The sequence below is a fragment of the Cryptotermes secundus genome, unplaced genomic scaffold (genome assembly GCF_002891405.2).
Source record: "Cryptotermes secundus unplaced genomic scaffold, Csec_1.0 scaffold180, whole genome shotgun sequence".
In the NCBI taxonomy this organism is placed as follows: Eukaryota; Metazoa; Arthropoda; class Insecta; order Blattodea; family Kalotermitidae; genus Cryptotermes; species Cryptotermes secundus.
The window spans coordinates 372,266-383,794 of record NW_019718619.1 but is presented as its reverse complement, the minus strand read 5'-3'; the positions used below and the strand labels follow the sequence as shown (position 1 = coordinate 383,794).

The 11,529-nt window shown below is 35.0% G+C and overlaps 1 protein-coding gene across 1 annotated transcript in view; it reads right to left on the bottom strand.

Annotated features, from left to right (window-relative positions):
- Positions 1–8,737: 8,737 nt before the first annotated feature.
- The window catches only part of LOC111861882 (unconventional myosin-Ia), a 273,865-nt gene continuing 271,073 nt past the window's right edge, over positions 8,738–11,529 (bottom strand). The window contains exon 27 of the mRNA XM_033750543.1: positions 8,738–8,822. The gene's annotated coding sequence lies outside the window, so the exon portion shown is untranslated. The remainder of the gene's footprint in view (positions 8,823–11,529) is intronic.

The following is an 11,529-nucleotide window of genomic DNA, read 5'->3' as shown; positions in this document are numbered from 1 at the left end:
CTTCAACAGTTCATTAGCTGCATGAAGCCAAGAGCTAAAGAAAATTTCCATATCACAAAAACGGTTCTTCTTTACACAGTAGAAATAAATTCCTTTCATAATAGTTGCATATCTTTTCAAAGATCTGTTATCATACATAAATTCAGGATCCTGGACTATGTCCTCTCCCATCTCTTAAGCTGACATTTTTACTATGTTATCACCAATGTGTAGAAAAATAGAAGTAGGAGGCTGGGTTGTCTTTCAATAGCATAATGTTTATACCAAGTTTCGTCAAGACAGGTAACTGCTTCAAAAGCTGAAAAGAGGAACAGAGAGAGAGAATGATGACATAAGTCTACTTTCTTGCTTTAATGAAGGAAAATAAGTTAATAATGTACTGTTCGATAGGGCCAGAATCCAAACATCTGAACTAAATGTTACTCAGTTTTAACGAAAACTTATGCATTCAAAAACGGAAGGCATGTACTTGTAAAATTATGCTGGAGGTTTCAAGAACATTTTTGAACTTGCTATGAACTATGTCAGGTGACAATTAGCAGAGTGACTTCATGGTTTCAGTAATCCAAATTATGTCCCAGTTTTTATTAGAAAAATTTCTTTACGTCTTAAAAAGGCATTAATTTAGGTTCAGTAGCATCATAAGTGCAGTGAAGCAGAAAAATACAAAGGGTAGTAAATTACAGTTATAACAGTGTACTGTATATGTTTCTCAAAATGTGTCCAAATTACTGTATTATGATCCATACAGAGTAATGAATCATGAACATGTTTTCATGTATCAATGAGCTTTCTTTTTGGTGACAGTGTGTATGCTGTGAATGTTAGGGATTTATATCTTCAGCTTCTAAGCACCAAAATAGAAGTATTTTAAAAGATATGTCAAAATTTATGCCAGTGCTGATGACGTGATGATATCAACAAAACATTCTGACATATGCTAATATAGAAGGACAGCTACCACATTCTACTTATTCAAAATGAATGACACTGGTATATAATAGCTTAAAGGTGGTGCATAAGATTAACCAAGGAGTCTCAGAATTAAAGGAAGAAAAGCTTATAAATTCATATGTACACAACTTGGGAGGAAGAAACTCAACTGTCCTCATACAGCACACAGAGAATGAAGCAAAACAAATCAGTAAGATTTATCCAGATCTAGCTTTTACCATACATTCAGTAGTAATAATCTATTCATACTAGCAGAATCCTAAGTAACTGAATACGTAGGTCTTAGTCAGCCCTCAAATACCAGATCTGATTTGTGAGTCTGCAACAACTGGTCAGTCTGTGTTCCATTATTAGTTCAATCTAAACCTGTATGAGTCAGCATAATTGTTTTCTGCCTCACAATCCACCTAATCACTTTAGTGGACTAACAGCTATCACTGTAGGTAATTTAGTCACTGCTGATTTATGCACGTGTTCTGGCAGACCAGGCATGGATATCATCAGGAACCAGGAACCTCCCCACGATCTACCAATGTATACGTAGTAATCCATAAAGCTGGATTTAAGGTTCTCATGGCAGTGACTACAAAAAGCGCAGTCTTCTAAGTTGTAATACCCTCAGCAAGTTACACAGCATTACAACTCGGAAGACTGTACTCTTCTTGATCTGTAACAACCAGAAATCCAAATAAACTATTTTAGGATGATGGCTTATGAAGAAGTGATGCCGATGAATGATAAGAAGATACTGCAATTATTAATGATCATGAAGTAGGTGACAGCGATTATGATCAAGCTGAAAGTGACTCATTGTGTGGTTTATTTTATAATGCTGTTAGTATACAGATTATAGATCATCAAATGATAGGATTATTGTAGAACTGGAAAGGTTTTGGAACAAAGCAGTCTGCTTGAGGTACTACCCTAAACACTTCGGTCAGGACAGTTATTATCCCAGTGAAGATTCAAACTGAGGTTCTCATAAATAGAAGCCTAGATCATTACCATTACACCAGCTAACTCACTGAAAAGTGGCATATGTTTTATGGGAAGAAATAGGTCTAGTTTGACGTAAAAAGGTGTTTTCAGCACTTTAGAACCTGAGAGCACATATCATTGTACAGCTTTCTGGCTTGCATCCTTCTATACATATAAAACCATAAGGCAGAACCACTGAACATATGGGAATTTCTCATTTCAGAATATATACTGAAGGATATAATGAAATGGACTAAAGTAAAAATAGAAATTAGTCAGTTTACCAAGGGAGGAGAGCTAAAAATTTGTCTGAAAACTTTCATTTAACTTGTTTAAGACTACTTTTACTGTCAAAAGCTTTTTAATATTTATTATCAACATTTGGTAATTTCCCCTTCAATTCCAATTCTTTTAATATGGAGAGAGGGAGGTGTCTAGTCCCCTCCCTACCAGTACCCATGGTTCGCATCAGTCACATCACATAAGTAAATTTCATTGAAAGTAAAAAACTCTTGAATTGTCCTTTAATTTTACTGGAAACTGTTATTTCAAGTAAAAGCAGTGGCATGTCGTGCATGGAAGCAAGGGAAGCATTGCTTCTGTAGTTAAGAAACGAAAAGAAAAGAAGTCATGTATAAATAATTCAATTTGAATAATAAGGATTTGAATATTGTCATTTAGCGCATGTTCATGCTCAAGGCCACATGCCTCCTCCTCCTCCCTTCCCCTGCTTGGTGGGACAGATCAAATTTTCTTTCGTTAATCTTTGTAATAAAAAAAGTAAAGCTATCTCTGTACCAGGTTTTGAAGGCCCATAGGATTGTGAGATGTTGAGGGTCCCACATTATTTAGACAATTGGCCCAAAGATGTCGGTAAGGTTGTCAGCCTTACACACCAGCCGCACTTTATTACCCAGGAAAATTATTTAATTAATTCCTGGTACTCATTTCTGTTAGAGGCTGAGTAAACCCCAGGGCCTAGTGCGGCTGGAAGGATTAGGTCAACTGAAAAAAATCCAATGACCTCATCGGGACTTGAACCTGCGACCTTCCAGCTTGTAGCATAGTTCCTCAACCACTATGCTACTGCGTCTAATCCAAAGGAGCCAAGGGAAGCAAATTTCGGTTTGCGGGCTAGACCAGCGAAGGAATGTATTGTTCAGATGGTTATGTGAAAATTAACTGTTTATGTGTGATTTCAGTCTTGTTGGGTGTTACAGGTAACAGTAAGTTTTACTAAAATATTGTAAGTGCATATTGATATGGCGTAAGATTGTATTTGTGATCGTATTTTGACGCATCAGAAAGAAGCTACCCGCATCTGAGGGAAGCAAGACTGATATTGCGGTAAGAGGGGCAGGGGTGTGAATAGACTACACGCACAGGTCAGAGCTAAAATGAATGCTGGCAGACAATGTGACAGCAACTGTGCAATCAAAAGCCTTTTAAAATGGGGGTTTAATAGCAGGGACTTTTCTGAAAAGAAAATAATTATAGAAAGAGGATGACCGACATGAAAGTTGCCAGAACTTAAAGCACAAACCAAATTATGTGTGAGGAAATTTAATTTGGAACAGTATTCTAAAACAGAGTGGCTATCCGGTTGCCGTAATATAGAAAAATTGTTTTGTTGGCCATGCCTATTGTTTCTCAATGAAATAATGTATGGAACAAGACTGGGTTTGGTGATATCAACAACCTTCATAAAGCATTGAAACAACATGAGAACTCTCAAACTCACATTATTTCAACAGTGCAACTTGTTATGTTCGGAAAATCTCGAATTGGCTGTCAACTTGACAATCAAAAGCACCTGATGATATTACAGGAGAATGAAAATGTGAAAGAAAATAGAGAAATAATGAAATGCTTGATTGATATCATCTGCCATTTAGGAAAGTGGCAACTTGCCCTCCATGGTCATGATGGAAGCATGGATTCTATCAACCTAGGTAATTATGTGGAATTAGTTCACTTGTTGAGGAAATATGATCATAAACTCAATGGTCACCTTGAGAACAGTACAGTATTTACAGGTTTATCAAACAGAATACAAAACGACCTTATTGACTCAGTAAGTGATGTGAATTTTGGTGAGTTGATTGCTATCAGTTCGTTTATTAGATACCACTACTTCCCTCACCAAAAACAGTATCGTACACCACTGAGCAAAAGAAAATATTCTTCTTGAGGTCTCCTGACTCTGATTCAGTTACTTTCAACATGAATCTATGCAGATGACCACAGCAAACTTTCAGTTCCTATACTGTCCTATGTATCTGCCTTACAAATAAATGAAAACTGCAGCTTAGGGGGTAGCACTCTTGCTTCGTAATTGGTAATCTCAGGTTTCAATCTGAGAGACCGACTGACGCTTCACAAGGTGTTACTCAGTCCTTCCAGCAAATGCCAGGATGGTACCTCAAGTTAGGCCATGATCACTTTCTTCCAAATCTTTCCCAACTTGTTACTCACTAATCATGCCAACATTTGATACTCTGAGCTTATTGTGCTATTAAATAGATGATAAACATGAAAATAAATTCACCAGCAACATACAAAATAAAGAGTTACCATGCGCCTCTGTTGCACATGAATGGCAGACAAATACATGAATAAGTGCAATGCATACATTTCTGTACTATGTATCGTAAAAAACTAGAGTCCACAAACAGTTATGCACTGTTATAAAATACAGAATGTAATTTATTTGATGGTCTTTTCAATGTTACCTTTCCTTACGTTAATCATCTTAATAACATATTTTATTGAACAAATATTAAAAAAAGAAGTTGGTCATATACGATTTATGACTAATATATCTGAGACTCCTGGATTAAGCAGCAATGAGACATTAGTTATAAAAACTCGATGTGTATTAAAATGTAAGATGTTGGTGTAAGTGTAATTGAGGTATCTGCAACAGCTAAACTTAAGAAGCAATATGAAAGAAGTTGGCAATGGCACTGGACCTAATTTGTATCTTATTACATTATGGGATAAAACCCATTTTCTGGTATTGGCACATTATTTGTAATAAATTAACTATATACTAATTAGTATTTTCCCCTTAAAAGACCAAAATAAAGAGGTTAACAATAGAGGGGAGAACATTTTCAGCAGCAATTACCATTGTTCATATACAAGTATAAAATTTGCTCCATACAGCCTCTCTTTTGTAAATATTATTTTCTGCAAGTAGAGTCTATAAATGGTTTGAGATTAGAATGATGTGGGGAAGAAAAAATAATGGAACCCAGAGTGCTAGATGTAGAGTCTAGAAGCTACGCAATTTATTAACAAGGTCTAACATTGTAAGTGGCCATTACAACTGGCCCAATTAGAGAATAACTCAACCTTCCTTGTTCCAACTTCCACTTTTGTCTCCGAGGTTCTTCATAATGTAGGTAAAATCCACTTACTTACATTAAATTTTGTGGACAATCTGGACAAGGAAAGATGTGAGTTGAATAAAAAGTTTCTGAGCTTTTACTATCTCCAGATAATGAATCTGTTCTCACAATTTCTTTCCTTTTGAAGATGTGCTTTGTGATGAGTTTTTCGTCCTACAATCTTCTCTTGCTTTCACATATTGGATATGTTTGAAGTACATACATTACAGCAGGGCATGGTTTGGTTGTTACTAATATTTTATGCCCCAGTATTTATCTTTCTGATTGCACTATCTTCTGCTACTTCAGAATACTGTATTCAGCTTTAATTTGGGTATCCTTGCAGCACAGCTGGAATTTCACCAGTTCTTCTCTTGCCATATCAGGAAAGAAAAAAAAATGCTCCAACCTAAAGAAGTTCATAACAAAGTCACTATATTAAAAATTCTGCACTTTGTTGCTGTGATGATTCCAGCTGTCATTAAAATGTCTCTGAATTAGTTCCTCGGCCTTTGACTTGCTGTACCAGGAAAAAACTCTGTGTATTGCTTTATGGTATTAAATCACATATGCATGGCAATATACTTCAGTACTCACTCCGATCTGCTATCATTTTATAAATTTATATTTATGAAACTCACTGCAGAATATTATCATGAAATTAAGTACAACAGGGTATCCTTATCCACGCTGTACACTATGTACACATAATTTTTTTTATTTTTATACCCCAAATAATTTCTCCAAAATATTGTTGTTGAGCGGAGACCTGTAAAAAGTAAATATAAATCAGGGACATTGCCATATATACCAAGCAGATCTTACATGTATAATATAAATCATCATGGAAGACAAGAGGGATAGAGAATGGTCTGATCAATAACAAACATTCCTGACAAAAAATGTCAAACCACGCTTTATCACATGAACAATTTAAATGTTAAGCTCTCTACACTCAAAATTTAACAATATTTTGAACAATTTCCTTAGAACTATTATCTTGATATCTGTACTGTTCATATTTTCTACTATATTTTCAAAAAGTGCAAAAGGGTAACTGAAATTTTCATCTGTTACTGTTTATGGTACTATTCCTTAAATTCTATACTGGTTCTATGTTTCCCAACATACATTGTGAAATTATCTGTCCTAGGTAACTCCAGAAAAGTATCATTGGGTTCTGAAANTCTTCTACCCTGAAGATGGAGGCGATACGTTCCTCCGAAACGTCGGTTAACACCACATATACACGGTGCCAAATCCCAGAAGACTGCTTTCTTCATAGTTACCGCCATGAAAGCCTCAAATCTTACGAATCATGCTCAAACTGAAAAATTTTTCAAACTTCCAATTTTTTAGCACCCTTTCAATGACAACGCTGACTGTTATAGAAACAAGGCTACCATTTTTTATAATAAGTAATTTACTCTGTTTCTAATTTCTCTACATAAATTTTATTGATATATGACATCATCTCAATAAGAGATACATACTTCATGCGTGAAAATCCTACATTCTCTTCTAATTCTGTGTTCCACTATAGGAACATCCTGATCATGAACACTGAAGGGATAACCCCATTTTGGAAAGTACAGAATAATTTTATTAAATCTTCTAATAGTGTTAAAAATAATAAAATATATACAAATGCATCATTCTGGGTTTGAGTAAGACATAATCCATGGGAGAATAAATATAATTTGTTTACTACATGCAGGATAAATTTATCGATATGCTTTAACTAAATGCAAACCTCATACCTACCTTTACGTGCTTGACCTTCTTCATATGAATAAAATAACGTCTTTCCTCCTTCAAGGTTACTTTTTTCACATCTATTATCCATCATAATTTTTACAAGGGAATCCTATAACCATAACACTTTTCACGTGGTTATGTTTAAAAGAGTCAGCATTTACAATTCCTTCCCTCCCTCTATCATTGCTATGAGTTTACCAGTATCCAAACTGCTGCTATGATTACTATGTGACATATTATCAAAGTTACAAAGTAGTATCAGCAATAACTACTGATTATTTTTATTGAATCACAAAACAGTGTAACTCTTGATGGCTATTTAAACAAGTACTGTATGTGAAGACTTGAAAACCATGCATAAATCTACATCTGTAGATCTATTAGTTTAAGTTGGAAAATGAAATATTTCCATGCCAAATTTGTTACCTTTTCCAAAATACGAGTACACGGTGATCTGAGGCTTTGTTACTTCCAACCATCATTCTATAACCTCTTTTCACACAACACAATCAGGTGACATGCAATCAACAAGCATTCAACGGATGGAATTATATTGAGATTACCATGCTATCTTCCATTAAATAAACAAACATTAAATTCACATGCAATTATTTGCTGTTAGGTGTTGATACTCAAACTGTAAAATGTAAAAACTAATGTACTGGCTGAATAAACAATAAGTATTAAGGGTTCAGCATTCAGTGTTATTACAAGGTGTACTGGAAAGTTCCTGGACTGGGTAAAAACTAAACGCTGGCTCAGCTTACTCAATATTGGCTGCCATCTCCTNATGGTTTGAGATTAGAATGATGTGGGGAAGAAAAAATAATGGAACCCAGAGTGCTAGATGTAGAGTCTAGAAGCTACGCAATTTATTAACAAGGTCTAACATTGTAAGTGGCCATTACAACTGGCCCAATTAGAGAATAACTCAACCTTCCTTGTTCCAACTTCCACTTTTGTCTCCGAGGTTCTTCATAATGTAGGTAAAATCCACTTACTTACATTAAATTTTGTGGACAATCTGGACAAGGAAAGATGTGAGTTGAATAAAAAGTTTCTGAGCTTTTACTATCTCCAGATAATGAATCTGTTCTCACAATTTCTTTCCTTTTGAAGATGTGCTTTGTGATGAGTTTTTCGTCCTACAATCTTCTCTTGCTTTCACATATTGGATATGTTTGAAGTACATACATTACAGCAGGGCATGGTTTGGTTGTTACTAATATTTTATGCCCCAGTATTTATCTTTCTGATTGCACTATCTTCTGCTACTTCAGAATACTGTATTCAGCTTTAATTTGGGTATCCTTGCAGCACAGCTGGAATTTCACCAGTTCTTCTCTTGCCATATCAGGAAAGAAAAAAAAATGCTCCAACCTAAAGAAGTTCATAACAAAGTCACTATATTAAAAATTCTGCACTTTGTTGCTGTGATGATTCCAGCTGTCATTAAAATGTCTCTGAATTAGTTCCTCGGCCTTTGACTTGCTGTACCAGGAAAAAACTCTGTGTATTGCTTTATGGTATTAAATCACATATGCATGGCAATATACTTCAGTACTCACTCCGATCTGCTATCATTTTATAAATTTATATTTATGAAACTCACTGCAGAATATTATCATGAAATTAAGTACAACAGGGTATCCTTATCCACGCTGTACACTATGTACACACATATTTTTTTATTTTTATACCCCAAATAATTTCTCCAAAATATTGTTGTTGAGCGGAGACCTGTAAAAAGTAAATATAAATCAGGGACATTGCCATATATACCAAGCAGATCTTACATGTATAATATAAATCATCATGGAAGACAAGAGGGATAGAGAATGGTCTGATCAATAACAAACATTCCTGACAAAAAATGTCAAACCACGCTTTATCACATGAACAATTTAAATGTTAAGCTCTCTACACTCAAAATTTAACAATATTTTGAACAATTTCCTTAGAACTATTATCTTGATATCTGTACTGTTCATATTTTCTACTATATTTTCAAAAAGTGCAAAAGGGTAACTGAAATTTTCATCTGTTACTGTTTATGGTACTATTCCTTAAATTCTATACTGGTTCTATGTTTCCCAACATACATTGTGAAATTATCTGTCCTAGGTAACTCCAGAAAAGTATCATTGGGTTCTGAAAGGGAAAATGATTTACTGATATGCAAACTGTTTTGAAGAAACCACACATACAACAAATGTCAGATGAATCATGCTCAAGAAGAAAGCAGTCTTCTGGGATTTGGCACCGTGTATATGTGGTGTNTGAAAGCCTCAAATCTTACGAATCATGCTCAAACTGAAAAATTTTTCAAACTTCCAATTTTTTAGCACCCTTTCAATGACAACGCTGACTGTTATAGAAACAAGGCTACCATTTTTTATAATAAGTAATTTACTCTGTTTCTAATTTCTCTACATAAATTTTATTGATATATGACATCATCTCAATAAGAGATACATACTTCATGCGTGAAAATCCTACATTCTCTTCTAATTCTGTGTTCCACTATAGGAACATCCTGATCATGAACACTGAAGGGATAACCCCATTTTGGAAAGTACAGAATAATTTTATTAAATCTTCTAATAGTGTTAAAAATAATAAAATATATACAAATGCATCATTCTGGGTTTGAGTAAGACATAATCCATGGGAGAATAAATATAATTTGTTTACTACATGCAGGATAAATTTATCGATATGCTTTAACTAAATGCAAACCTCATACCTACCTTTATGTGCTTGACCTTCTTCATATGAATAAAATAACGTCTTTCCTCCTTCAAGGTTACTTTTTTCACATCTATTATCCATCATAATTTTTACAAGGGAATCCTATAACCATAACACTTTTCACGTGGTTATGTTTAAAAGAGTCAGCATTTACAATTCCTTCCCTCCCTCTATCATTGCTATGAGTTTACCAGTATCCAAACTGCTGCTATGATTACTATGTGACATATTATCAAAGTTACAAAGTAGTATCAGCAATAACTACTGATTATTTTTATTGAATCACAAAACAGTGTAACTCTTGATGGCTATTTAAACAAGTACTGTATGTGAAGACTTGAAAACCATGCATAAATCTACATCTGTAGATCTATTAGTTTAAGTTGGAAAATGAAATATTTCCATGCCAAATTTGTTACCTTTTCCAAAATACGAGTACACGGTGATCTGAGGCTTTGTTACTTCCAACCATCATTCTATAACCTCTTTTCACACAACACAATCAGGTGACATGCAATCAACAAGCATTCAACGGATGGAATTATATTGAGATTACCATGCTATCTTCCATTAAATAAACAAACATTAAATTCACATGCAATTATTTGCTGTTAGGTGTTGATACTCAAACTGTAAAATGTAAAAACTAATGTACTGGCTGAATAAACAATAAGTATTAAGGGTTCAGCATTCAGTGTTATTACAAGGTGTACTGGAAAGTTCCTGGACTGGGTAAAAACTAAACGCTGGCTCAGCTTACTCAATATTGGCTGCCATCTCCTTCAAAATAATCTGCTTGGAATGTATTGAGTGATCCTATCATTTTTCCATGCTTCAAAAGCACTATGGAAGTCATTTTCCTTAATGCTGTTGAGTACGACTTGCGATTCCCTTTGGATGTCAGACACTGTTTCAAAATGTCGTCTCTTCAGTTTCATTTCAATTTGGGAAACAAAGCGAAATCACAGGGGCCTAAGTCTGGCGAGTATGGAGGATGGGGAATGATAACCATGTTGTTAGTCACAGACTGTGTGGTTTTCAGGGATGTGTGGGCTGGTGCATTGTCGAGATGAAGGAGCAATGCAGAGCATGTTCAGATTTTCTGTTAAGAACTTCTTGCAAACTCCATAACTAATCCCAGCAATGTCTGTGAGCTCATGGATTGTTTGGCAATAGTCTATGTTGATAACTTTCTGAATTTTTTCAATATTTTATATCGTTTTGCTTGTGCTTGGTCGCCCTGAAAGTTCATCATTTTCAACTGACATTTGACTGGCCTTGAAAAGTGAATGCCATTCAAAAACAGTTGTCTGGCCTAAAGAATATTCTCCAAAAGCCTCACGAAGCATTTCAAGGGTTTCAGTAGCAGATTTACTGTGCTTCAAGCAAAACTTGATGCAGACATGTTGCTCAATTTCACCATCCATCATAGACAAAACAAAACATGACTGTTGAAAAAGCACTTGTGTAAAAACAATATGTGTTCACAGCACTATATCATGTGGCAGACTGACGCAATAGGCTTTTGATGTGAGACCTTGGCCTCCCCCTNTAGGTAACTCCAGAAAAGTATCATTGGGTTCTGAAAGGGAAAATGATTTACTGATATGCAAACTGTTTTGAAGAAACCACACATACAACAAATGTCAGATGAATCATGCTCAAGAAGAAAGCAGTCTTCTGGGATTTGGCACCG